This window comes from Terrapene carolina, unplaced genomic scaffold (genome assembly GCF_002925995.2).
Source record: "Terrapene carolina triunguis isolate 2854851 unplaced genomic scaffold, T_m_triunguis-2.0 Scaffold580, whole genome shotgun sequence".
Taxonomy (NCBI): domain Eukaryota; kingdom Metazoa; phylum Chordata; order Testudines; family Emydidae; genus Terrapene; species Terrapene triunguis.
In genome coordinates, this window is record NW_020664931.1 from 3229283 (window position 1) to 3253006 (window position 23724).

General features: G+C 45.4%; 1 protein-coding gene across 1 annotated transcript in view; it reads left to right on the plus strand.

Annotated features, from left to right (window-relative positions):
• ADCY2 (adenylate cyclase 2) overlaps positions 1–23724 on the plus strand; it is a 480497-nt gene that overhangs the window by 298842 nt on the left and 157931 nt on the right. The window lies entirely within an intron of this gene.

The following is a 23724-nucleotide window of genomic DNA, read 5'->3' on the forward strand; positions in this document are numbered from 1 at the left end:
GGGCTCCAGCCCCACCGGAGGTGCCGAATGGGGCTTACGGCTTCTGCACTGTGGGGAGGGGGATTTCAGGGCTTTAGCCCTGTGGGGTGCCCCTGCTGGGGCTTGGGACTTGCAGGCTGTAAGCCCCGGCAGGCACCTCCTGTGGCACTGAAGCCCCAAGCCCCCACCTCCTTCCCCGTAGAGCAGAAGCCCCAAGGCATAGCAGGCACCTCTACAGGGCTATAGCCCCTAGCCCCACCACCCCGAGCCCCCGCCCCCAATCTGGTAGGCGAAGAATGGGGTGGGGAGGACTCCACAAGCTGCATTTTAAGTGTAAAAGAGCCACATGCGGCTCACAAGCCGCGGTTTGACCACCCCTAGACTATAACCCAGGGGTGGGCAAACTATGGCCCAGGAGCCACATCTGGCCCTCCAGAAGTTTTAATCCGGCCCTCGAGCTCCTGCCAGGGAACGGGGTTCAGCGCTTGCCCTGCTCCGGTGCTCCAGCCAGGGAGGGGGGTTGGGGGCTTGCCCTGCTCTGCATGGCTCCTGGAAGCAGTGGCATGTCCCCCCTCCAGCTCCTACACATAGGGGCAGGCAGGGGGCTCCGCACGCTGTCCCCATCCCAAGTGCTGCCCCCACAGCTCCCATTGGTCTGGAACCGCGACCAATGGGATCTGCAGGGGCAGCACCTGCGGATGGGGCAGCATGCAGAGCTGCCTGGCCACTCCTCTGTGTAGGAGCCGGAGGGGGACATGCCGTTGCTTCTGGGAGTTGCTTGAGGTAAGCGTCGCCCGGTGCCTGCACCCCTGACCCCCTCCTCTGCCCCAACCTCCGCCCCAGCCCTGATCCCCCTCCCGCCCTCCAAACCCCTCGGTCCCAGCCCGTAGCACCCTCCTGCGCCCCCAAAGCCTCATCCCTCATCTTTTAAATTGATTCCAGAAAGACTTTTGCAAATCAGCAACCTCACCATTTCTGCTATGAAACTGACCTAAGGACTTTACACATATCTGTATGTATACTGATCTCTTAACCACTGCAAATCTCTTCTTTCCTTTTCCTTTTATTATTAAAACTTTAGTCTTTTAGTTACTAAATGACTGGCATCCACATGATTATTGGGTAAGATCTGAGACACATTGACCTATGCAGGGGTGAAAGTAACATAAAAGGCTTACCGGCACAGGGCACGGCCTCGAGCTGAAGGGTCTTGGGTGGAAGGGGCGGACCCTGTGGGTCAGCCTCCCCCAGCCAGCCTTTCTGCACTGCCTGGCCCTCTGGCAGAAATTTAAAGGGTCTGGGACTCTGGTCGCTGCCATGGTAGCGGCAGCAGCCAGGAGCCCCGGGCCCTTTTAAATTGCCAGGCCACGGGGCAGCTGCCCCTTTTGCGCCCTCCCCCCCGCCCAGCAGTCCTGGGCAGTGCTTTTAAGTCGGCTGTGTACATGCCCGTACTGGCAGCCACTTCTTACCGGTACGCCATACCAGTCCGTACCCGCCCACTTTCACCTCTGGACCTATGGATCAGTGTCCGGTCCTTTGGGACTGGTGAACCTCACATATGGTGAATCAGGTTTTCAGTAACCACTCATTATATTAGCCGTGGCTGTCTGGATGGGGGCCAAAGGCTGGAGTGCTTAAAGGGGATTGTATATAGCTTCAGTGTAGTATCACAGAAGCTGTTTTGTTACTGGCTCGGTGAATCTAATTATAACCACCAGGTTGGGGGATTGTCTGCCCCATTCCTAGCAGTCTGACCTGAGTATAGCATTCTCAATGTGGCCCATCCAGGCACCCAGTCACAAATATTATCAGGTAAGATAGCTTTTTTTTATATACTTTTGGTGGTTTTCATAATTGTTGTACTGATTAGATGGAACATTTTCGAAACGGTGTTCAAAATAAAAATGGGATGTCATGCAGTCCACTTAATAGTAATGCAATTAGTCAAGAGAGCACCCTAATAGATTGTCTCTTAGGGAACTAATTTAAACTCAGTGATACCTAATGGCAATGGCTGCAGCTTATAGGGAATGCCTTCTCACTAGCAATACTTACTGGTGAGATCTGCAGAAAGTATGATTTGTGTCACCACTGCCTGTTCCTCGCTTGTAGCTCTCCTTCCTGGTGAACAACATGTGCCGGGTGACTCTACTGTGCCCACCATTTTCTAGCTTTCTGTGCCTCCTTGGGCATAAGTTCTTGTAATTGGGTAGCAACAATGGTATTTTTTATTATTTGGGAATTTCTCTAAATGGGGCAAAAGCCCATTCACCATCACGTCCAGTTTAAGAGAATTCTATTTTAAATCCATGCCTCCTTTTCAATTTTCAAGTAATCTTATTTAAATCAATCAAAAACAAAACCACTGCTACTATCCTAGAAATGTTAAATGTCAAGGAGTCAGGGCACCTGTACTGCATAATCTGGCAAGTGCTATGTCTTGGCACCATACTGTTGTAAGCAAATGTAGGTGTGGAGAATGTAGCAGATTTCTGTATTATTTCTGTTGTTATGTCTCAGTTTACTTCCTATTGGTTTGTATGACTGCGTGGAGTTAAATCAAAGGAGGTTGGTAGAGGGGGGGGGAAAACAGGAAATGAAAAAAATGACAGGGGTAAGATACCAGTTTAGATGTCAATATTAATGTAATTACCTTTCTTTTGTAGCAGTGTCACTTATTGATCTAGAAAAGATTAAACTCTATAGGAAGAAATATAAACAAAGAGGAGAAATAAATAATTTAGATGTCAAAATTCTGATACCCCTGAACACATCACATAGTTTAATATCCAAACTAGGGGGTTGCTAAGTCTTTCATTGAAATCACAAGTGAGAGAGCTTTCCTGTTAGTTTATCTGCATTAAACCCAGAACTTGTTCAGAGAATTATTCATTGTTAACATGTTACTTGAACTTGAACATTTCTCTGCTTGTTTTACTCATAGACCTTAGTTGTGAAAGTAATACTATATGTTGCACCATGTTGAGTCATTAGAATTTCACTGCGGGGGAGGCCAACCTATTTAGGTAAGGATTGCAAAAAGGTATTGATTTTATGTCAGAGTTTTAGTATCAGATGAATTTTAAAATGGAGCAGAATATTTAACGAAAAAGATTTATGGGTTTTAGGGTCATAATCACTTTGCTGATAAATAATGAAACCCGTAAAAAATATTTTGTGATGCTTTCATTCATCATTCAGTGAGACAATTTCCTCCTCTTACTATCAACTCCTATCCTTATCCTCTTTATTGCTGTTTCTGCATCCAAGAGGACAGCTGAAGAGGGTCTTAGCAAAGTCAATGCCAGTACTCAGTGTTTTCTAAAGAACTACAGTGTGTAAAGATTCTTTGACATTATCTATATCTGTATCATTGAACCAAAACTCCATTAGTCTGGCAGTTGGGAACCTACTGTCAGCTTATTCCACAGTAGAGCGATCCCTTTCGCTACACTATGGGAACAGAAAGGTGCACTCATTTTGCTCAGTTTTGCATTATAGAAGTGATGTAAAGTCCTTCTCATCAACTTATGAAAAGGGCTGTTTTAGGAATTAAAGGAATGTATTGTTTTTGCTTTTAAAGAGAAAATGAGAGATTTAATTCCCACTGCTGGAGACTACCACATTGGAGAAAGGTAAAAAGTGACAGAATGTGAGAAACTGGCAGTATTTCATATTGTTATGTTGTTAATAATTCACCAGGTGCTCATCACCATAGTATCTGAACTCACCATGTCCAAAGAATATAAATAAATCAGCTTTCATCATGCTTCATCTGTCAGAATTAATTATTAAGGCTAAGATTCTGTCACAGGTATTTTTAGTAAAAGTCACAGGCAGTGCACAGGCAATAAACCAAAAAACACAGAAGCCCAGGACCTGTGTGGGGACAGGAGGGGGCTGACCACTGGGGAGTGGGGGGGTTGAAGCCTGAGTCCTGCCACCTGGGACTGACAGCCCGAATTTCACTGCGGGGGGTTTACTGCCCGAGCCCTGCCGCGGGGTGGGGATGGGGTTGGGGATGGGAGAGGCTGACTGTCCGAGTCCTGCTGCACAGGGCTGAAGTCATGAAGGTCATGAAAATCACAGAATTCATGACCTCCATGACCAACTCGTATCCTTACTAATTACTCTGGAATGGTGGATGAACTATGAAGGGACATATGAATCTTTAGCATATCTGGCATGTAAATATCTTGCAATGTCAGCTGCAACAGTGCCATGCAAATGCCTGTTCTCACTTTCAGGGGACATTGTGAACAAGAAGCAGGCAGCATTATCTCCTGCAAATGTAAACAAACTTGTTTGTCTGACAGATTGGCTGAACAAGAAGTACGACTGAGTGGACTTGTAGGCTCTAAAGTTTTACATTGTTTTATTTTTGAATGCAGTTATTTTTTGTACATAATTATTCAGTGTTCATGATAAAGAGATTACACTACAGTACTTATATTTGGTTAATTGAATACTATTTCTTTTGTTTTTACAGTGCAAATATTTGTAATAAAAATAAATATAAAATGAGCACTGTACACTTTGTATTCTGTGTTGTAATTGAAAGCAATATATTTGAAAATGTAGAAAACATCCAAAAATATTTAAATGGTATTCTATTATTAACAGCGCAACTCATCGCAATTAATTTTTTAATTGCTTGACAGCCCTAGTGTATACATTAAAAAATGCTTCCGATGACAATACAAAAGGCATTAAGACTCCTTGCATTTTGCCAATAAATCATTTGTTGTGGATTGTTTGGAAGTTATTTGATGCTCATTTTGCAATTTAGCAACAATATTGCAGGGAGGACTTAAATTTTTCAAGTATGTGTCAGTGTGACTCCCACTGCAGGTACTCATGTGCCTCATACATGAGACCAATGTTTGAATATCCATCAGGGCCATGTATTTTCCCTGTGCCTCCTCATGGACTTGTATGAGGACATAAAGGGTGGGATGACCATGACCCTCTCTCAGTTCCCTCTTACAGCCCATGGCAGCTGTCTAGTGTCTAATCCACTAGTTCTTAGCTTTGGCTAAACCTTCTGAAAATGTTATAAACCTTCAGAATTCTTCTGTGTCTTTGATTGTGATCGCTGAGCTCTATATCAACATGTCTGGACTGACTATTGTGTGTTACACTCTGTACAGATCTACTTTGCATGGCATATTTGAAAGCTCTGGGCTTCAAGCCCTATCAATCCTACAATAAACTCATTCCATTGAAAGATGGATGGAAGAAAATCATGCTTCTCTGCCTCCCTACAACTGCATGTGACTAATTGCCAGGCCTTACTGGCCAAATACAACTTTCTAACCTGGAACTGGGTTACACCCATCCTCTTGAAGTTCTCTCGTGACAACAGAGAGGAATTCATAGGCATAAATAAGGAAGGCCATTTGATGGCCAAGAGCTCCTTACAGGAAGTGATGGATGCCTCCAACATCATAGCCAGATCTATGGCCTCCCTGGTGGCAATGTGCAGACCAGTATGACTCCAGGCACTGAGCATCAAGAGGGAGGTAGAGATCATGATTTGACGACTTGCCTTTTGAGGAAGCAGAAGAATTCAGCAACTAGAAGGACAGTTCTCTGCACTTGTTAAAAAATTCAAAAGTCACGTTGCACTCTCTGGGGGATTTTCACCCCCAGCTGTACCACCTTGAACCCCAGTCAAGAAAACAGGGGCCCATCCTACCTTTCCAGGTAACCTAAGTACCATGCTAAGGAATGACTGAGGTGCAATACAGATGTCAGCTTTCTTCCTCCTCAACAGTTCATCCCTCTCCTATAAATTTGACAGGATTGTCAGGAGCTACATCAGATCCAGTCCAGAGAGCACTATGTTCAGAAGCCACCAATCCCCATTCCACCAGTTATGGTCTTCCATAACATCAGTCAGGCGGGTGCTTGAAATCATCGCACATGGCTACCTCATCCAATTCCACTCTTTGCCTCCTACATAACCCCCTTCCAAGACCCTCTTCAAGAACCATTCTCATGAGAACCCGTTACAAGTGGAAGTGGCCTTTTTTGCTTTGTCTCAGGGCCATAAAGGTGGTTCCACCAGAATTAAGGAGAAGAGGCTTCTACTCTTGTTATTTCCTCATTCTGAAGAAGAAGGGGGGCTTCATCCTGTCCTAGACCAGAGGAGACTCACCAAATACATATGCTGTCTTGGGTTCAGGAGAGTAACGTTTGCCTCCATCATTCCATCTCTCCATGTTCAAGACTGGCTCATGGCTCTCAACTTACAGAATGTGTGCTACCATATAGTTATCCATCCACACGGGGGATACATAGTGGGGCCCAACCGTTACCAATACAGGGTTCTGCCCTTCAGAATCTCCATGGCACCAAGAGTTGTCACATAATACCTGGCAAACATGGAATTCACCTGTACCTGGATGACTGGCTGATCAGAGGCAGATCCCAACAGGAGACTGTAGCAGCCTTTTCCTGTTCTCTCAAATAGGAGACTGCTTGTTAACCATGATAAATCATCCCTCATACTGTCACAGATGATAGAGTTCATAGGAGCTATGATCAGCTTCCAGTCAGCAAAAGCTTATCTCCCAGAGGACAGATTCAGGCTTCTGTAGTAGATAGAAAATGACCTAAAATCAAATCCAATGACAATTGTCTACACATCTGGAACTATTAGACCACATATTGCCATGACCTTTTTAATTGTGGCTGAGGTAGGTCTACTCCCCATCCAGATATCACATAAACAAGAGAGTCTTGCTTCAAGTCCTGCAAGAGTTCAGTTGGTGACTAGATCCAGTGACCCTACTAACAGAGATACCATTCTCAAACACCTGCCCAGTGATGACATTTATCACAGAAACTTCAGGGACAGACTGTGATACCCACCTGAACCATCTGTAGATGCAAGGAACATGTTCTCGGAATTACCTAAAACTACAAATGAATGTCCTGGAGCTAAGAGGCATGAGAGTGGCCTGCAGAATGTTCCTGTCTATTCTGCAGAATTCCATGATGCAAATCTTGATGGACAACACATCCATTATGCACTACAAAAATAAGCAAGGAGGTCCTTGATCATCCTCTCTCTGCCAGAAAGCCATCGGGCTCTGAATGTGGTGTCATCAACACGGGATAACCCTACAGTCTCAACACTTTCCAGGGTCTGCAGAAATATAGCAGGTGTCTTGAGGAGACATGGGGTAAACACTGATGAGTAGCTGCTGCAGAAGTCCATCTTATAGCCAATATTCCATCAGTGGGGGGCTGCTGTAATAGACTTGTTTGCTACAGAGGACAACACCAAATGCCTAAACTTCAGCTCCAGAGGGGACATGAGCCCAGGCTCATTACCAGATGCCTTTCTCCTTCAGAGGTCTCAAGGATTCCTATATGCCTTTTAGTTGACTGCACATCCCAGAATAATATCCAAGATCAGATGGGACACGGTTATGGTCATTCTGATTGCCCCTTACTGTCTTGGTCAGTTTTGGCTATCAGGCATATGCAGATGTCCAGGGGGCTTCCCAAACACTTTGCACTTCCAACATAATATCTGAGAACCAGGGTCAGATACTGCACCCTGGCCCACAGTTGTTGCCTCTCTGAGCACTACTGACAAACTTCGCTGTGCAGGTTCAGGAAATTCTCATACAGACCAAAAAGATTTATTCCTCAAAATGGAAAATATTTCCTCTCCTAGACCCAGGAAAGGCACTGATACTGATGACCCTTGATTACATGCTGCACCTGAAACAGGCAGGATGGCTTTTAACTCTCAAGGTTCACCATACAGAAATATAAGCCTGTCAATATGATCATACGCATTGGGAGAAGGATAGCTCAGTGGTTTGAGCATTGGCCTGCTAAACCCAGGGTTGTGAGTTCAATCCTTGAGGGGCCATTTGGGGATTTAGTTGGGGATTGGTCCTGCTTTGAGCAGGGGGTTGGACTAAATGACCTTCTGAGGTCCCTAATAATCTATGATTATCTCATATCCAAAGGTATCAAAATTCCTCTTCCATACTTATCCTCCAGTTACAGATGCAACTCCCATTTAGGACCTCGACATTGAACCACTGTCAGATTGCTTAATACAACATCTGACCATCAAGTTTTTTTTTTCTGATGTCTATTACCTCAGCACAGAGAATCAGTCATTTTCAAGCCCTGATGGCTCATAGACTCATAGACTCATAGACTTTAAGGTCAGAAGGGACCATTATGGTCATCTAGTCTGACCTCCTGCATGATGCAGGCCACAAAAGCTGACCCACCCAATTTCCCTTATCTCAGCTGTTGAAGTCTCCAGATCGTGATTTAAAGACTTCAAGTCGCAGAGAATCCTCCAGCTTGTGACCCCTGCCCTATGCTGCGGAGGAAGGCAAAAAACCTCCAGGGCCTCTGCCAATCTACCCTGGAGGAAAATTCCTTCCCGACCCCAAATATGGCGATCAGTAGAACCCCGAGCATACAGGCAAGATTCTCCAGCTGGACCCACATTTTACCAGCGATGGCACATTATTGCCTAATTGACTAAAATCACGTTATCCCATCAAACCATTCCCTCCATAAACTTATCTAGCCTAATCTTGAAGCCCCCACCGTTTCCCTCGGAAGGCTGTTCCAAAATTTCACCCCTCTGACGGTTAGAAACCTTCGTCTAATTTCAAGCCTAAACTTCCCCACGGCCAGTTTATATCCATTCGTTCTCGTGTCCACATTAGTACTGAGCTGAAATAATTCCTCTCCCTCCCTGGTATTTATCCCTTTGATATATTTAAAGAGAGCAATCATATCCCCCCTCAGCCTTCTTTTGGTTAGGCTAAACAAACCGAGCTCCTCGAGTCTCCTTTCATAGGAAAGGTTTTCCATTCCTCGGATCATCCTAGTGGCCCTTCTCTGTACTCGTTCCAGTTTGAGTTCATCCTTTTTAAACATGGGAGACCAGAACTGCACGCAGTACTCCAAATGAGGTCTCACCAGCGCCTTGTATAACGGAAGCAGCACCTCCTTGTCCCTACTAGAAATACCTCGCCTAATGCATCCCAAGATCGCATTAGCTTTTTTCACAGCCACGTCACATTGCCGGCTCATAGTCATCCTGCGATCAACCAGGACTCCGAGGTCCTTCTCCTCCTCCGTCACTTCCAACCGATGCGTCCCCAGCTTATAACTAAAATTCTTGTTAGTCATCCCTAAATGCATCACCTTACACTTCTCACTATTAAATCTCATCCTATTATTATTACTCCAATTTACAAGGTCATCCAAGTCTCCCTGCAGAATATCCCGATCCTTCTCCGAATTGGCAATGCCTCCCAACTTTGTGTCATCCGCAAACTTTATAAGCCCACTCCTACATTCGGTTCCGAGGTCAGTAATAAATAGATTAAATAAAATAGGACCCAAAACCGAACCTTGAGGAACCCCACTGGTGACCTCCCTCCAACCTGACAGTTCACCTTTCAGTACTACCCTCTGCAGTCTCCCCTTTAACCAGTTCTTTATCCACCTCTGGATTTTCATATCGATCCCCATCTTTTCCAATTTAACCAATAATTCCTCATGCGGTACCGTATCAAACGCTTTACTAAAATCGAGGTATATTAGATCCACCGCATTTCCTTTATCTAGAAGGTCTGTTACTTTCTCAAAGAAGGAGATCAGGTTGGTTTGGCACGATCTGCCTTTCGTAAACCCATGTTGTAATCTGTCCCAATTGCCATTCACCTCAAGGTCCTTAACTACTTTCTCCTTCAAAATTTTTTCCAAGACCTTGCATACTACAGATGTTAAACTAACAGGACTGTAGTTACCCGGGTCACTTTTTTTCCCCTTCTTGAAAATAGGAACCACATTAGCTATTTTCCAGTCCAACGGTACCACCCCCGAGTTTACAGATTCATTAAAAATTATCGCTAAGGGGCTCGCAATTTCTTGCGCCAGTTCCTTCAATATTCTAGGATGAAGATCATCCAGTCTGCCCGATTTAGTCCCGTTTAGCAGGTGAAGTTTGGCTTCCACCTCTAATACTGTAATGTCAATCCCCCCTCCTTTATTCCCCTCTGTCCTGCTCCCTCTATTCCTAAGCCCTTCATTAGCCTTATTAAAGACCGATGCAAAATATTCATTTAGATATTGTGCCATGCCTAAATTATTCTTAATCTCCACTCCATCTACATTCTTCAGCGGTCCCATTTCCTCTTTCTTTGTTTTCTTCCTATTTATATGGCTATAAAACCTCTTACTATTTGATTTAATTCCCCTCGCAAGGTCCAACTCTACACGGCTTTTCGCCTTTCTCACTGCATCCCTACATGCTCTGACCTCAATAAGGTAGGTTTCCTTGCCGATCCCTCCCCTCTTCCATTCTTTGTACGCTTTCTGTTTTTTCTTAATCGCCTGTTTGAGACGCCCGCTCATCCAGCTAGGTCTAAATCTCCTGCCTAATAACCGTTTTCCCTTTCTCGGGATACAGGCCTCGGACAGCTCGTGCAACTTCAACTTGAAATAATCCCAGGCGTCATCTGCCTTTAGATCCCTAAGTATGTTAGCCCAATCCACTTCCCTAAGTAGTTGCCTTAATTTATTAAAGTTGGCCTTTTTGAAATCATAAACCTTAGTCACAGTTTTATTTCTGTTAATCCTTCCATTTAGTTTAAACCGAATTAGCTCATGGTCACTTGAGCCAAGGTTGTCCCCTACAACCATTTCCTCAACGAGGTCCTCACCACTCACCAGCACCAAATCTAAGATTGCATCCCCCCTCGTCGGTTCAGTTACTACTTGATGAAGGAATTCATCTGCTAGCACGTCTAGGAACATCTGAGCCCTATTATTGTTACTAGCATTTGTTCCCCAGTCTATATCTGGGAAGTTAAAGTCCCCCATAATTACACAGTTCTTATTAGTTTTTACTTCCCTAAAAACATTAAATAGTTCTCTGTCCGCATCCAGGCTAGATCCCGGAGGTCTATAGCACACCCCGAGCACTATCTCAGGGGAGGCTTTAGTAGTTCTTTTACCCAGTGTAATTAGTGCCCAGACAGACTCCGTCTTATCCATTCCATCACTTATTATTTCTTTACATTTTACCTCATTATTGACATACAATGCCACTCCCCCACCTTTACCTTTTTTCCGGTCATTCCTAAACAGCACATACCCTTCCATACCTGTACTCCAGTCATGACTACCGTTCCACCAAGTTTCGGTTATTCCTACGATATCTGGTTTCATTTCTTGGACCAGGAGCTCCAATTCCTCCATTTTGTTACCTAGGCTTCTCGCATTGGTGTATAAACATCTTACTGTATGCTGTCTATCCTTTCTCCCATTAGTTATGCAATTTGGTACAGACCCCATACTGTCCATCCGCCCCCTCCTTCTTATGTCCAATCCCCTACCCCTATCTATATCTGTGCTTATCTCTTCACTCTCCTTTTCAGTGTTGGAATCTGGCGTGGAGATTAACTGGACATCTCCCAACCGTCTCCCCCAAATTCCTAGTTTAAAGCCCTTTTGATGAGATGAGCCAGCCTCCCTCCCAGAAGTCTATTTCCTTCCCTACTCAGGTGAAGTCCATCCCGTGAGAACAGCTGTCTGTCCCCGAAAGCCTCCCAGTGGCCATACATCCCAAAGCCCTCCTTATAGCACCACTCCCTTAGCCAGCTATTTATCCTCACAATTCTGTCAGCCCTTTGCTGTCCTTCTCTAGGAACAGGCAGAATCCCACTGAAGATAATCTGAGCCTCAACTTCCTTAAGCGTCTTCCCCAGCCTGGCATAATCTCCCTTAATTCTCTCTAGCGAGAACCTAGCCGTGTCATTCGTTCCTACGTGAAGGATGATCAAGGGGTTCTTACCTACTCCTTTTAGGATCCTTTTCAACCGCAGGTCCACATCCCGTATCTTAGCGCCTGGGAGACAGCACACCCTTCTGTTTTCTGGGTCTGCTCTGGTCACAGGCCTGTCCAACCTCCTCAGCAAGGAGTCTCCAATCACATAAACCTGCCTTTGCCTGGTGACAGTGCGATCTACTAATCTATCCCCTGTTCCCTGTAGTCGTAACTCCTGTGTCTTTCTATTTTCCCTTATAGTCCCCCTAGTGCCATCCTGTATCCTCCCGGGGCCGAGTACTGATGCTGTCTCCATCAACTCCTCTCCTCTCTGTATTGGACGAGCCGCTCTTCTCTTCTTCCTCTGCCTCCCACCATCAGTTACCACCTGCTGCCTCCCCTCCTCGTTATCCAAACACCCAAACCTGTTCCTGAGTTCTATTTCCCCCTCACTAGCCCTCCTTTTCTTTGGCCTGCTTCTCACGGTAACATGCTTCCACTGCTCTTGTTCTGCCCCTGACATTCTCCCCTCACAGACCATAGCCCGTGCTTCCACCTGCACCCCTGAGCATTCCCCTTCTGCCACACCCTGCTTCTGTTCCATTAGCTGCTCGAATCCCCTTCTAAACTCTACCAGGGTATCTACCTGCATCTGCAACCCTCTAATCTTTTCTTCTAGCAGGTCTATTAGGCGGCATTTCATACAAACATACCTTGGTTCAGGCTCCCCAGCGAGAACCATGTACATACCACAGCTGCAACATGCAATCATCTGCATTGTGTCCCCCGCTGCTTGGCTCATGGCTGCTGTGGTCTCTGCCTGCTGCTCCTGGGGACACAGAGCACACCGGGCACCGTGCCCTCCTGCCTCCCTTTCCACCTCCTCCTGTAAACTCCCACTTAAACTCCCCTGTTAGCAGCCCTGTTTACTGGGTGCCGCTGCTCGCTGCTTGTGCCGCTGCTTGGCTGGGAGGCCTCTTTTATAGGCCCCCTAATCAGCCAAGCTCCGCCCCCTAATCAGGGCTCTGGGCTCAGCAGCCCTCCCAGCACACTGCCCCTACAGGCCTCTACACATACAAGCACTACAAAGACAGACGCAAGTACAGATACCTTCTCCTCTGCCTTATATGCCTTCCATATGGACAAGGTGGTGCTGAGATCAGACCCCAAGTTCATCCCTAATATGGCCTCAGAATTCCACCTGAACTAGTCAATTACCTTGCCAGTCTTCTTCCCAAAGCCATATTTGACACCAAGAGAAAAGAAGCTGCATACTTTGGATTTATCCAGAGCCTTGCTCTATTAACTGAACAAGACCACTCCTTTTAGTCTATCCCTCCCCTTCTTTGTGGCCATAACCAGTACACTGAAAGGTCAAGCTATCTTGTCACAGAAAATCTTTAAGTGGATCACACTTTTCAACTGCTATCCCTGCCATCAGAAGGCAGGCAATCCTCTCCCTCTGACTGTATCATTCCACCAGGGCATAGGAAGTATCTTCTGCCTGCTTCAGTAATGTTCCAGTCTCTGCGATCGGCAAGGCTGCAACATAGTAACCCACTCACTTGTGTTAATGTTATGCCCTTGGCATGGCAGCAAGGTTAGATGCCAAGTTCAGGAGAGCAGTAATTCAATCACTGTTTGATTACAGCCAAAATTCCTCACTCTATTGTCCAAGGAGGATGCTGCTTGTCAGTCACCTACAGTGGGATCCACACTGACACATATTGGAAGGAAAGAGAATGGTTACTTATCCTACAGTAACTGTGGTTCTTCAAGATGTTGTTAGCATGGATCCCACAACCAACTCTTTATCCCTTCTTTTTAGAGACCTTGGTAACACAGGCTTTGAATTGCAAGAGAACTGGAGGGAGAGGGGAAAGTGACATGACTGCTCCACTGTTTATGCCCTCATATGGGAGCATGCGGAGGCACATGGCACATGTATGGCCCCAACAGACACTGTTGTTGTTTTTTTAATCCAATCTCATACCCATGAGATGCATGCGTACCTACAGTGGGATCCACACTGACTACAGTATCTCAAGGAACTAGTTTCTGGAGGGTAAGTAACCGTTCTTTCTTTCTCTTTAGCACAGAAATCCCCAAATTCCTCCAATATGTTGATTGCTGCATTGTAGTTTTTAATCTGAATAGGCTTTCAGATTAATCTTCTTCCTCTTCCTCTTTATTTAGAATTTCCCCTGAATATTCATATTGGATTGTAGCTCTGAGAAATGCCTTTTCTTTCCAGTCCACTCCAAACGCCTTAAAAATAGGCAGACTATCTTCATCTGTCACATCGTCTGCAACTGGCATGCCATCTAATATGTAGTCAGTCAGTCAGTCTCTCAAATGGTGCATTGCAGATTTACCATCATCATCGGAGAGAGCAGTGTTCTCTACAGAGCCAAATAAAAAAAAAAGTAAATGACATTTTTTTGAATTGTCATGGTCTTCATTACATTCCAGTTTGCAGGCAGCTAAGTCCACAGCATCAAGCTGGGTGATATGTTTAGAAAGCATTGTTGTGTTTTCAACTGTTTCCTTTTTAACAGTCAGAGATCTCACTAAACACAGAGGAGTATGTAATTTTAAAAATTTTGAGTTTGCCAGCATCCCTTAGTTGCAGACAGAAGCTACAATTTACTTTTTCTCTGACAAATTGATAGCAACCGACTGGGAATGTTGTAACATGTACTGTAAACAGTAAGACACAGCATGATGACTTTGCAAATTTCATTTTTTATTAAAAGAAATAAAAAATGAACCCATTGTTTCAAATGTGATCCAGGTTTACTTATTGTGTCCCCACATAATGGTATATTTAGGATATAAATGTTACATAAGCTGCTATTAAGTGGGAAAGCTATCTTTCTTACCATACATGCATTCAAACAACAGCAAAGTTATCTTTTGAGGGATTTGACTAATTTGTCACTATTGGCTTTATCTGCTGCTTGTGTAAGTGAACTTATGGGTAAATGAAAGGGAAACAGTCTTATTTCCTTTATATTGTCTGTGTTTTCAGGATAATAGCCAGAAAATATCTCGATCAGTTTCTGTTTTCAAACCATAGCAGCCTCCTCATACACATCAACAGTCTTGTCACAAAGAATCTTATAGCTACACTATCCCCAACATGCAAGCTATCTGCTTCTAGCTTGAAAATCATGCTTGCATATTTCATATACTTTTTAAAATTTATATTGAATATACAAAACGTGCCCATCTACTACTGTGAGCACCTTTGACAGATCCTGAGGAATGACGTACTTAGAAAAACAATCCAGCTAAACTAATCAGCTAGCCCACAGCAACCATCAACAAAGCTGAATATCAGCCCTCATCATGGACCCCACCATCACCAGAAGAAGTCCAAGTGTAATGATAAGTGTGGTAGCATGCTCTGAAAATCAACAGACCTGTATTAGTTTGTACCAAGGTTGGGAGTAGATTTCAAAGCCTATAGCCAGTGTTATGGATCCAACCCTCCAAGGCATCTGCCATTAGGAGGTACTCACCTTCTTGCAGGACTGGGCCTTTATTTTGTAGTAACAATTAAAGTTCAGTAACTTTATTTTTATTTTTTTAGCTTTCAATCATACCAATAGTATGCCATTCTTTTTGTTTTATTTTTTACAGTACTTTGAAGTAAGATTTTTCTCCTACTGTCAGTGAATAGCCTCTCATTTTCTTAACATTTTCTGTATGTAGGTATGCCCATAGAAAAAATCATTTTATTAATCAGGTGCCTGTAGCGGGGTGGTCACCCCGCTCATGCCCTGAAGGGCTTAAAACAGCCCTGGGAGAGGGCTGGGGCAGGGGAAAAGCTAGGCTGATTGGGGGAAGCAGCCACAGTGGGGCCATGCCCCAATCAGGCCACGGCTGGCCCTATCAGAGGGCTGAGGGCCAGAGACTGGAAGGCACTCTCTCTCTAGCTTCAGAGAGAGAAGGACCTGGCTGCCTGGGAGCTGAGAAGGCTACCTAGGGTGGAGCAGTGCTGGGGAAGGGCAGAGGGAACTGGGGAGCTCCAGCCTAGCAAAACCCCAGGCTGCAGGCCTAGTTAAAGGCCTACAAATAGGTACTGGGGCTGCAGAGGCGCAGCCCAGACATAGGCAAAGGTGGCAGGTCCTAACCCCTTTGCCGATGATGAGTGGTTTACAGACTGCAATCTGCCCCAGGGAGCGGAGGCTAGATGAAGACTGGCAGTAGCCACTGAGGCAAGGTGGGGAAAGGGGGTTGGGGTTCCCCTGGGAGGAGAGATCCAGAGTGAGGGGGTGCTGCGGTGGGCAGAACCCCTGGGCAAAGGGCACCGGGGTCCAGGAGGGACACCGGCTGCAGAGGGCGCTCCAGGCTGGAAAGAGCTAATTCCCTGGATGACCAGGAGGAGGCGCCGCGCCAGTGAGTCGTCACCCTGCCAGAGTGCCCAAAAGAATGCCTCAAAGTGCTTATATTCTAAATAGACAAAACATACAAGGTGGAGGAAAGGAATATATCAGATAAGCATTATGATTGAGAGGAATTTGGCATGTATCTTATTAATGGATTTTTTTTTTAATCTTTCTTTGCTTCTCCCTCCCTCCGGCACTTTATTTGCTCCCTCTTACCAGCAGTCCCTATTCCAATCAGATTACTTTCTTGCTATTCTAAAACAACATGTTCCTTGTTCAGGATCAACGCCTTCTTGGAATTTGACTTTTATTAACAAACAAGTCCAGTCCAGGCTTCCTTCCATGCTTGGCTACTCCTGGTATTCCTAGCTCAGGGCTGTTCAGCCCACCCCCTAGGTCATCTGTCTCATACCACCTCTGAAGCCTGCTTCCTTCCCTCCAGGTTTGATATTGCTGGTAAATGTTGCAGAATGATGCAGAAGCCTCTTTCTCCAGACCAGGCCATTAACCCTTATGGCAGGGTGTCAAATATGGGTTTTGTCTACGATATCACACCTCCCCTCTGAAAGAGTGCTCTCTTGCCCCTCTTCTCCACTGTGCAGGAGAGAGTTACAACATCATGAAATTCTACTATTTCCTTCTCCTCTTACCGGTCTCATGTAACCCCTGTTTGTGTTTTTTTCTGGGGAGCCTTGGAATTTCAGGGTCTTGGGTTGCTCCTTCCCCAAGCCCTGTTGGTGTTTCCCTGAAGCTTCCTAATGGTCTGCTGCAATCGTACCCTTGCATGATCTGTCTTGTTTTGGCAGTCCAAGGCATAGTGACCATCTCTTCCACAGTTATAACAGAAACCTTCTCGCTGGCTATCACCCCTCCTGCTACTCTCCCCTCTTGAGGATGGCACAGTATGTCCCTGAGCCTTCATCATGGCCACTTCTCGGGTCAAATCTCTCAGTCCTGCTGCCACTGACGGGGCATCTTCCATCTCTCCAAGCACTGTGGTGGTGCGATTCCCTGCCATCTTCAGCTGCACCACTGCATCCACTTGCAACAGTCGCTCCTCCTCTTCACGTATCTCTCGAATGAGCTTGTGGAATGGGGGTGGGGTTTGGGCTCGCTCCCTCAGCTGCAGTCGCCACAATATCAACCCATCTTGTCGGGTGCCCCGAAGGATTTGGTCCAACCTAGCGGAATCAGTGCACTGGTTGGGGATGCCCTCCTTCCACACTACCTGCTGTAGCAAATCCTCTAGTCTCCTGATGAAATCCGACAATCGTTCGTGGGGCTCCTGATAGGTATGGTGGAAACAATAATACAGGTCTTCACTACTATCAGTAGTACCATAGACACTCTCAAGAGTGGTTAAATAGTCTTGCACTGTGGCAGCTGGTTGTGAGTCTTTCAGGGCTCGGATAAGGCAGGTCCCCTCAGACTCTCAAGCACACGTTTCCGCTTCTCAGCATCAGAGCATTCCCACTCTTGGACAAGTGGCCCTGTAAAATCCCTCCAGGTCTCGTAATCATCTTCCCCTGGGGGTACAGGTGACACCCCTGAGAATGAACTTAACCACTTGTATGGAGCATTTTCATATATCGGCCTCAATGCATCTTTGAGAGTGTTTCCCAGCTCTTTGGCCAATCCCACCAGGCTGGGTGCTGTAGGTGTTGGAGCCCCTCCTAATGCCAAAGTTAATTCTTCTCTTGTCTGCTTCTCATCCACCATCAGAGCTTGCAATTTCTGCGTTAAAGAATCCACCTCAAGTGACACAGGCACACTAGGAGGGGACTGCTCTGCCCCCAGAATTCTCCAGGGAATACCTTCTACTTGCACCTCTTTGGGCACTTTATCAAGATCTGCTTCCTTGGAGTGAGTACATAGTGCTACCATGACCTTCACTTTGTGGTTGTAAATACGGGTGTGGACCTTTACCCTCCCCAGTATTTCAGCTGCATCTAGGCTCTCCTCAATTTCATTTGGTTCCATCTCTTTTGGGAACCCCGCCACCAGCACAGCTTTGGTTACTGGGATTCGTGCCCCTCGGCACAGGTCTTCTAATAATCCTCTCTCTATTTTTTTTTTTTAAACTGAGATGAAAGTCACTCAGGAGTTTCTTTGCTCTGTGAAGAAGAGCTCAGGGTGCACAACATAGAGGTGTGTGTGTGTATATACTGCAAAGTCCCCGTACGGGCCACCAACTGTAACTTTAGCACCCTCGTGGCCAAGATGGAGTCTGCTCTGCAGGCAGCTCTGGCCAAGAGAAGGCGTGCGCAGGAACACAGCAGGAGAAATACACCCCAGGGCCACCTGTTCCAAACCCCCCAGAGTGAACACAGACACCCACAGGAAAAGTACAATGGATATAACAAGGGAAATATTTATTTACAGAAGGATGAGAGGAGAAAAACAACAAGGGGAAATATAAGGGAGGGTAAAACAGGGTTGCATCCAAGTCAAGGCCCCACGGGCCCAGTGGTAGCACAGTCTGGAAGGTCAGACACTGAGCAATGTGTCTGCATACAGAGTTCAGGAGTCCTGAGCAAAATTCCAGTCTAGTGATGAGTCTTGGGTGCTCCTGGTCATCTTCGGCGTCAGTGAACTTTCCCCCAACAAACCCCTCCGCTGCCCTCTTCTGCCACTCTCTGCAAAGCCAAACAGAGCGACCACCTCCCCACTTAACTAGCTACAGCCTCCCTCCTTGTTCCCAATGCACAGCCCCATGCAGCTCTGGGCAGCCGTGATACTGGGTCCAGCTCCGGCCTGTCCTTCTCGGGCGATTCCTCCCTGGCACAGTGCTCCTCCTGGCTCCTGTCCTGAGGTGTCCCCGATTGGCCCTGTCCTTCTCAGGCCTCAGGCAGGTTCTCTGCTGCTTCACTTTTCCAGCACCTGCAGGCTGCTCTCCCTCTCCTCAGAGCTTCAGCGCTGCCCCCTGGAGTTTCCTTCCTTTTTTCTTACTCTCCCCCTCCCGCTTAGGAAAAAGATTTAAAGGGGCCATGCTCTCTAAACCCCAAAGGGGTTACACTCATGTTCATGGCTGTTTTTTTTCTGTCTCACAAACTCAAAACTTTATGTACTCCTTTCTCAATGCCTTTTCCTTCTCTTTTCTCTAGTCTTATGCCTGTTTCTGTATCTATTGATGCCTTTTCCATTATATGGTTCAGGTGGAGCCTTGCCACAAGAGCAAGTGACACAACTTACACCCGCAATAGATGAGAGCGTCACCATGTGACCAGAATCATGCTATATACATAGGTGCTCTTTTCAAGGGAATTTAAAACAAACATTGCTTTGTCTGTTGCGTAGGCATATGTCCATCTTTACATCAGATTGCTTGCACCTTTGCATATAGGTTCATTCTTCAAAAACATCTAAATAAACCATATTTTAAAATAGGTCCAAAGCAATGCAGGGAAGCTAGCAAATGAGTCTGCAATAATTGGAATCTTTGCTTAGAAATGTCTAGCAAAAAGTAGGACATGAGCATATCATCACCTCATCTAATATTACCAGTCGTTCATTAGTAATATAGTGCTAGTAATTAATTGTTTCTTACCTGTACCTTAAGTCACAGCATATGCAACCACTAACTGTTCTGAAAATAGAAGGCAGTAAGCGTAAGCTCACATTGTGTACTTAATGCCCATTTGTTTTTATGGACATTCTCTGCAGTTGTCAAAATATCTCAACCAAGAAAATGAAAGACATTTTCCAATTCTGCAGTATTAAAACTGAAACCGTTGATGATTTGGCGATGTACTTGCAAATTTCTGCCTTTAACACCACTTTATCTTTCATCCAGAGAAATACAACCGCATTCACATTTTAATGAAAACCTTTTACATTTATATTCTCACTGCATGTTCTAGACCACCTTCTTGTTAGAAAGTGTCAAATTTGGGGCCTACAGGGATGAGCATATCTCTGAATAAAACATGCAAGTATTAAGTAAAACAAGTGACAGATATACCTTTGCTTATGACATTTTCCTCATGACACTGCCTGCTATGCATCTGATATGTAGCAGTATGTACATCAAAACTAACAGCAACAAAAGAATATGATAAAAATTACATACCTCAAAAGAAAAACTGATTTATTCCAAAACCAAAGTGATCAGTTTTGGTGCAAATTAATATAGAACCTGATTCTGCACCCATTGAAATCAGTGGGAGTTTTCTGTTGACATCAGTAGGTGCAGGATTACTCTCACGGTGATTCAATTTCATGAGCACTTCCCTTCACAGTTGTCTACTCTGAGTAGAAAGGCAAACTATGTGAAGGTTTTTCTGTTTCATCAATGCATGTCTGCTACTGTGAACCATTATATTGTCACACAAAGATGATCACAGAGAAGTACATTTTTAAAGAAGAAATCATGATTAAAGTAAAGAGTTGCAGATTTGCCGGAGGTATCCATATTTCCTAGTGTTGATATTTAGCACCCTGAATCCTGGTCAGGGCTGTCTCCCCTCCCACCTTCTACCCCGCCTCTTGCCCAGCCAGTCTCAGTCTGCCCCCCACCCCAATTCTTTGTTTGATCTCAGTTTTCCCCCATTTCCCTCCCTTGCTCCCAATCCAAGACTCCTTGCCCAGCCAGTCCCAGCATCCCCCCCACAACAACTCCCCATACCAGTTTATCTCCTCTACAATGCTTGGGTACTGTGAGGGGGAGCATTGAGAGCACAGGAGAGATAGTATCCTTGTTTTTAGTTCCAGTGCCTAGACCTGGACCTGCCCTAGCCTGCAGGAGCCCAGCACTGCAATTGCTACTCCTGAGGGAATTCTGTGCCACTGTGTGCATGCATAATCAATGAGACATGCATATTTTTAATTTTTTTGCACAGAAAAAACCTTCTGCTGGAAAGTTGTTGCAGTTCTGCCTTTTGCCTACCGAGGGCGATGTGGCGATAGAACAGAGCAGCAGCTCCCAGCCAGCTAGGGAAAAGAAAGAGCCTGCTTTCTTCACAGCGCCTGTCGGGCTAGGTCAGGAGACAGGAGCTATGGGGAGAAAGACAGCGTGGGGCTGCAGTCGGGGTCATACAGGGGCTCATAAGGGCTAGTGGGGGAGGACAGACTGGGGCAGGGGCTGAATGGGAGTGGAGGCGCAGAGCCACAGAGGGGCGAGAGGTGCAGGGCTACATTGGGACAGGGGGTAACTGAGTGGGGGCACAGAGACACATGGGGGTGGGGGGGTGCAAGGACACATGGGGATGGTGGGAGTGGATTTCTGAGTGGGGGTGGAGGGACACTTGTGGACAGGGAGTGCAGGGACACATAGGGAAAGGGGAAGATGTGCCTGACTGAATGGGAGAGGCTAGGGGTCAGCCAGGGTCTGCACATGGGAAGCTCCCTAACAATCCCTTCGTGACCACCCCCTGCAAAAAAAAAAACCTGTTCCATAATTTTCCCAACCATATCTAACAACCCACCAAGTTCACACCAAGGCTCCTTCCCAGCAATTACTTTCCTCTCCCTCAGCTCCTTCATTACCCCTAAGTCCCCCCAGGCCTTTGCACTGCTTCTGAGGGGTGTGGGAAATATGATTCTGTATTGTAATTTAAAGGAATTATTACTCAGAGTTCTGTATTAATATGCCTAGGTAAGGAATCTATTTATCAAAAAACATTTCCTGAATCTTTTTTTGTTGTCTGTATTGTTACAGACATACTTGCTGACAGGTGTTTTGAAATAAATGACCAAAAATAATTGAAACTGCTGTGATTATATTGTGTTATTTTGACAAATAAAATATGCAGAATTTGAAAATATTTTGTGCAGAATTTTTAATTTTTTGTTGCAGAATGTTTAAGTTTTTGCACAGAATTCCCTCAAGAGTAAATTGCATTGAAAATCCTGCTCAGTCCCAGGCTCCAGCATGCTCAGTTTGGAAGGAATTGTCAGAAAATTTAGCTGCAAAGTCCTAGCTAGTCTCTACTGAGTATGTGTGAATTGCAATTTTTCAAAGGTTTATAATTTGGCCTAATTTGAGGTGGATTTTCATGAGGACAGCAAAAGTCACATCTCTGATAATGTAGGCCACCTACAGTAACTCCTCACTTAAAGTCATCCCTGTTAACGTTGTTTCATTGTTACGTTGCTGATCAATTAGGGAACATGCTCATTTAAAGTTGTGCAATGCTCCCTTCTAACGTTGTTTGGCAGCCGCCTGTGTTGTCCACTGCTTGCAGGAAGAGCAGCCCGGTGAAGCTAGCTGGTGGGTGGTTGAAACCAGGGTGGACCGACAGCCCCCCTATCAGCTCCCTGCTCCCCTAAGTTCCCTGTGCAGCAGCTGCCCAGCAGGCTAGCAATTGCAGCTGTCCCTCCCACCCACTGTCATGTGCTGCTCCTGCCCTCTGTCTTGGAGCTGCTGCCTGAGACTCCTGCTTGCTGGGGGGGAGGGGGGAGGAGGGGGCTAATGTCAGGGTGTCCCCATCCCCTCTGCTCCTGCACCCCACTTACCTCATCTTCCATAGAGCAGGGGACACACACGACAGAGGGAGCTTCCAGGCAGCAGCAGCTGCAGCTGTGGTCCGGTCTCAGCTTGCTGATCTAATGATCAAGGCAGTGTACTTCTGACCCCATTCTTCATACTTAAAGAGGAAATGCACACCTCTCTCTCTCACACATACACAGTGTGTGTGTCTCTGTCTCTGTCTGCCCTCCCTCCTTTCCTGCTGCCTTGTACAGTAGAGTGTGAGAGTTAACCCTTGAGGGCTCAGCCAATTGCTAGTTCATCATTTAGCTGTAAGGCATTCCCTGCAAATATCCCACCCTCTGACTCCTGCACCTCAATTAAGTTGCACAATCATCATCACTGTGTACCAGTATTAAATTGTTTGTTTAAAACTTATACTGTGTGTGTGTGTATGGATGTGTATATATATATATATATATAATATAGTCTTTTGTCTGGTGAAAAAAATTTCCCTGGAACCTAACCCCCTCATTTACATTAATTCTTATGGGGAAATTGGATTTGCTTAACATTGTTTCACTTAAAGTCACATTTTTCAGGAACATAACTACAACATTAAGTAACGAGTTGCTGTACTTGCCAAATTTCATGCCCCTGCTCCAAAATATAGAGGTCACAACATTTTTTTTTTTAAACAGGGACAAAATGTATTTTTCTCTAAACTTGTTCTTGGAAACAGCCAAACCATTTTGGCTGATATCACTTCCCCCTAACCCTCCCCCACCCCCAACAAAAAATCAACCTAAGGCAGACAACTGTCATGCAAAATTTCAGCCCAAATGGTTAAAGTTTGGGCAAAATTATAAGCAATTGAAAACAGGGTCTTATAATGGGAAGTGTTCGGCAACAGCATTGCATTTGACTAAAGCCCTAGTTGCTAAATTGTCATTCCAAAGCTGTTTCCTTTTTCTTTTCTTTGTTCAGTCTATATATCCTATGGCCATTGTCTCTGGATATCCTATAATCCATCTAGATATTAAATAAATCACTGCAAGTGTAATGCTCTTCACATTTGGTTAATAATTATTCTGATTGACCCTAAGTCTTTAATAATT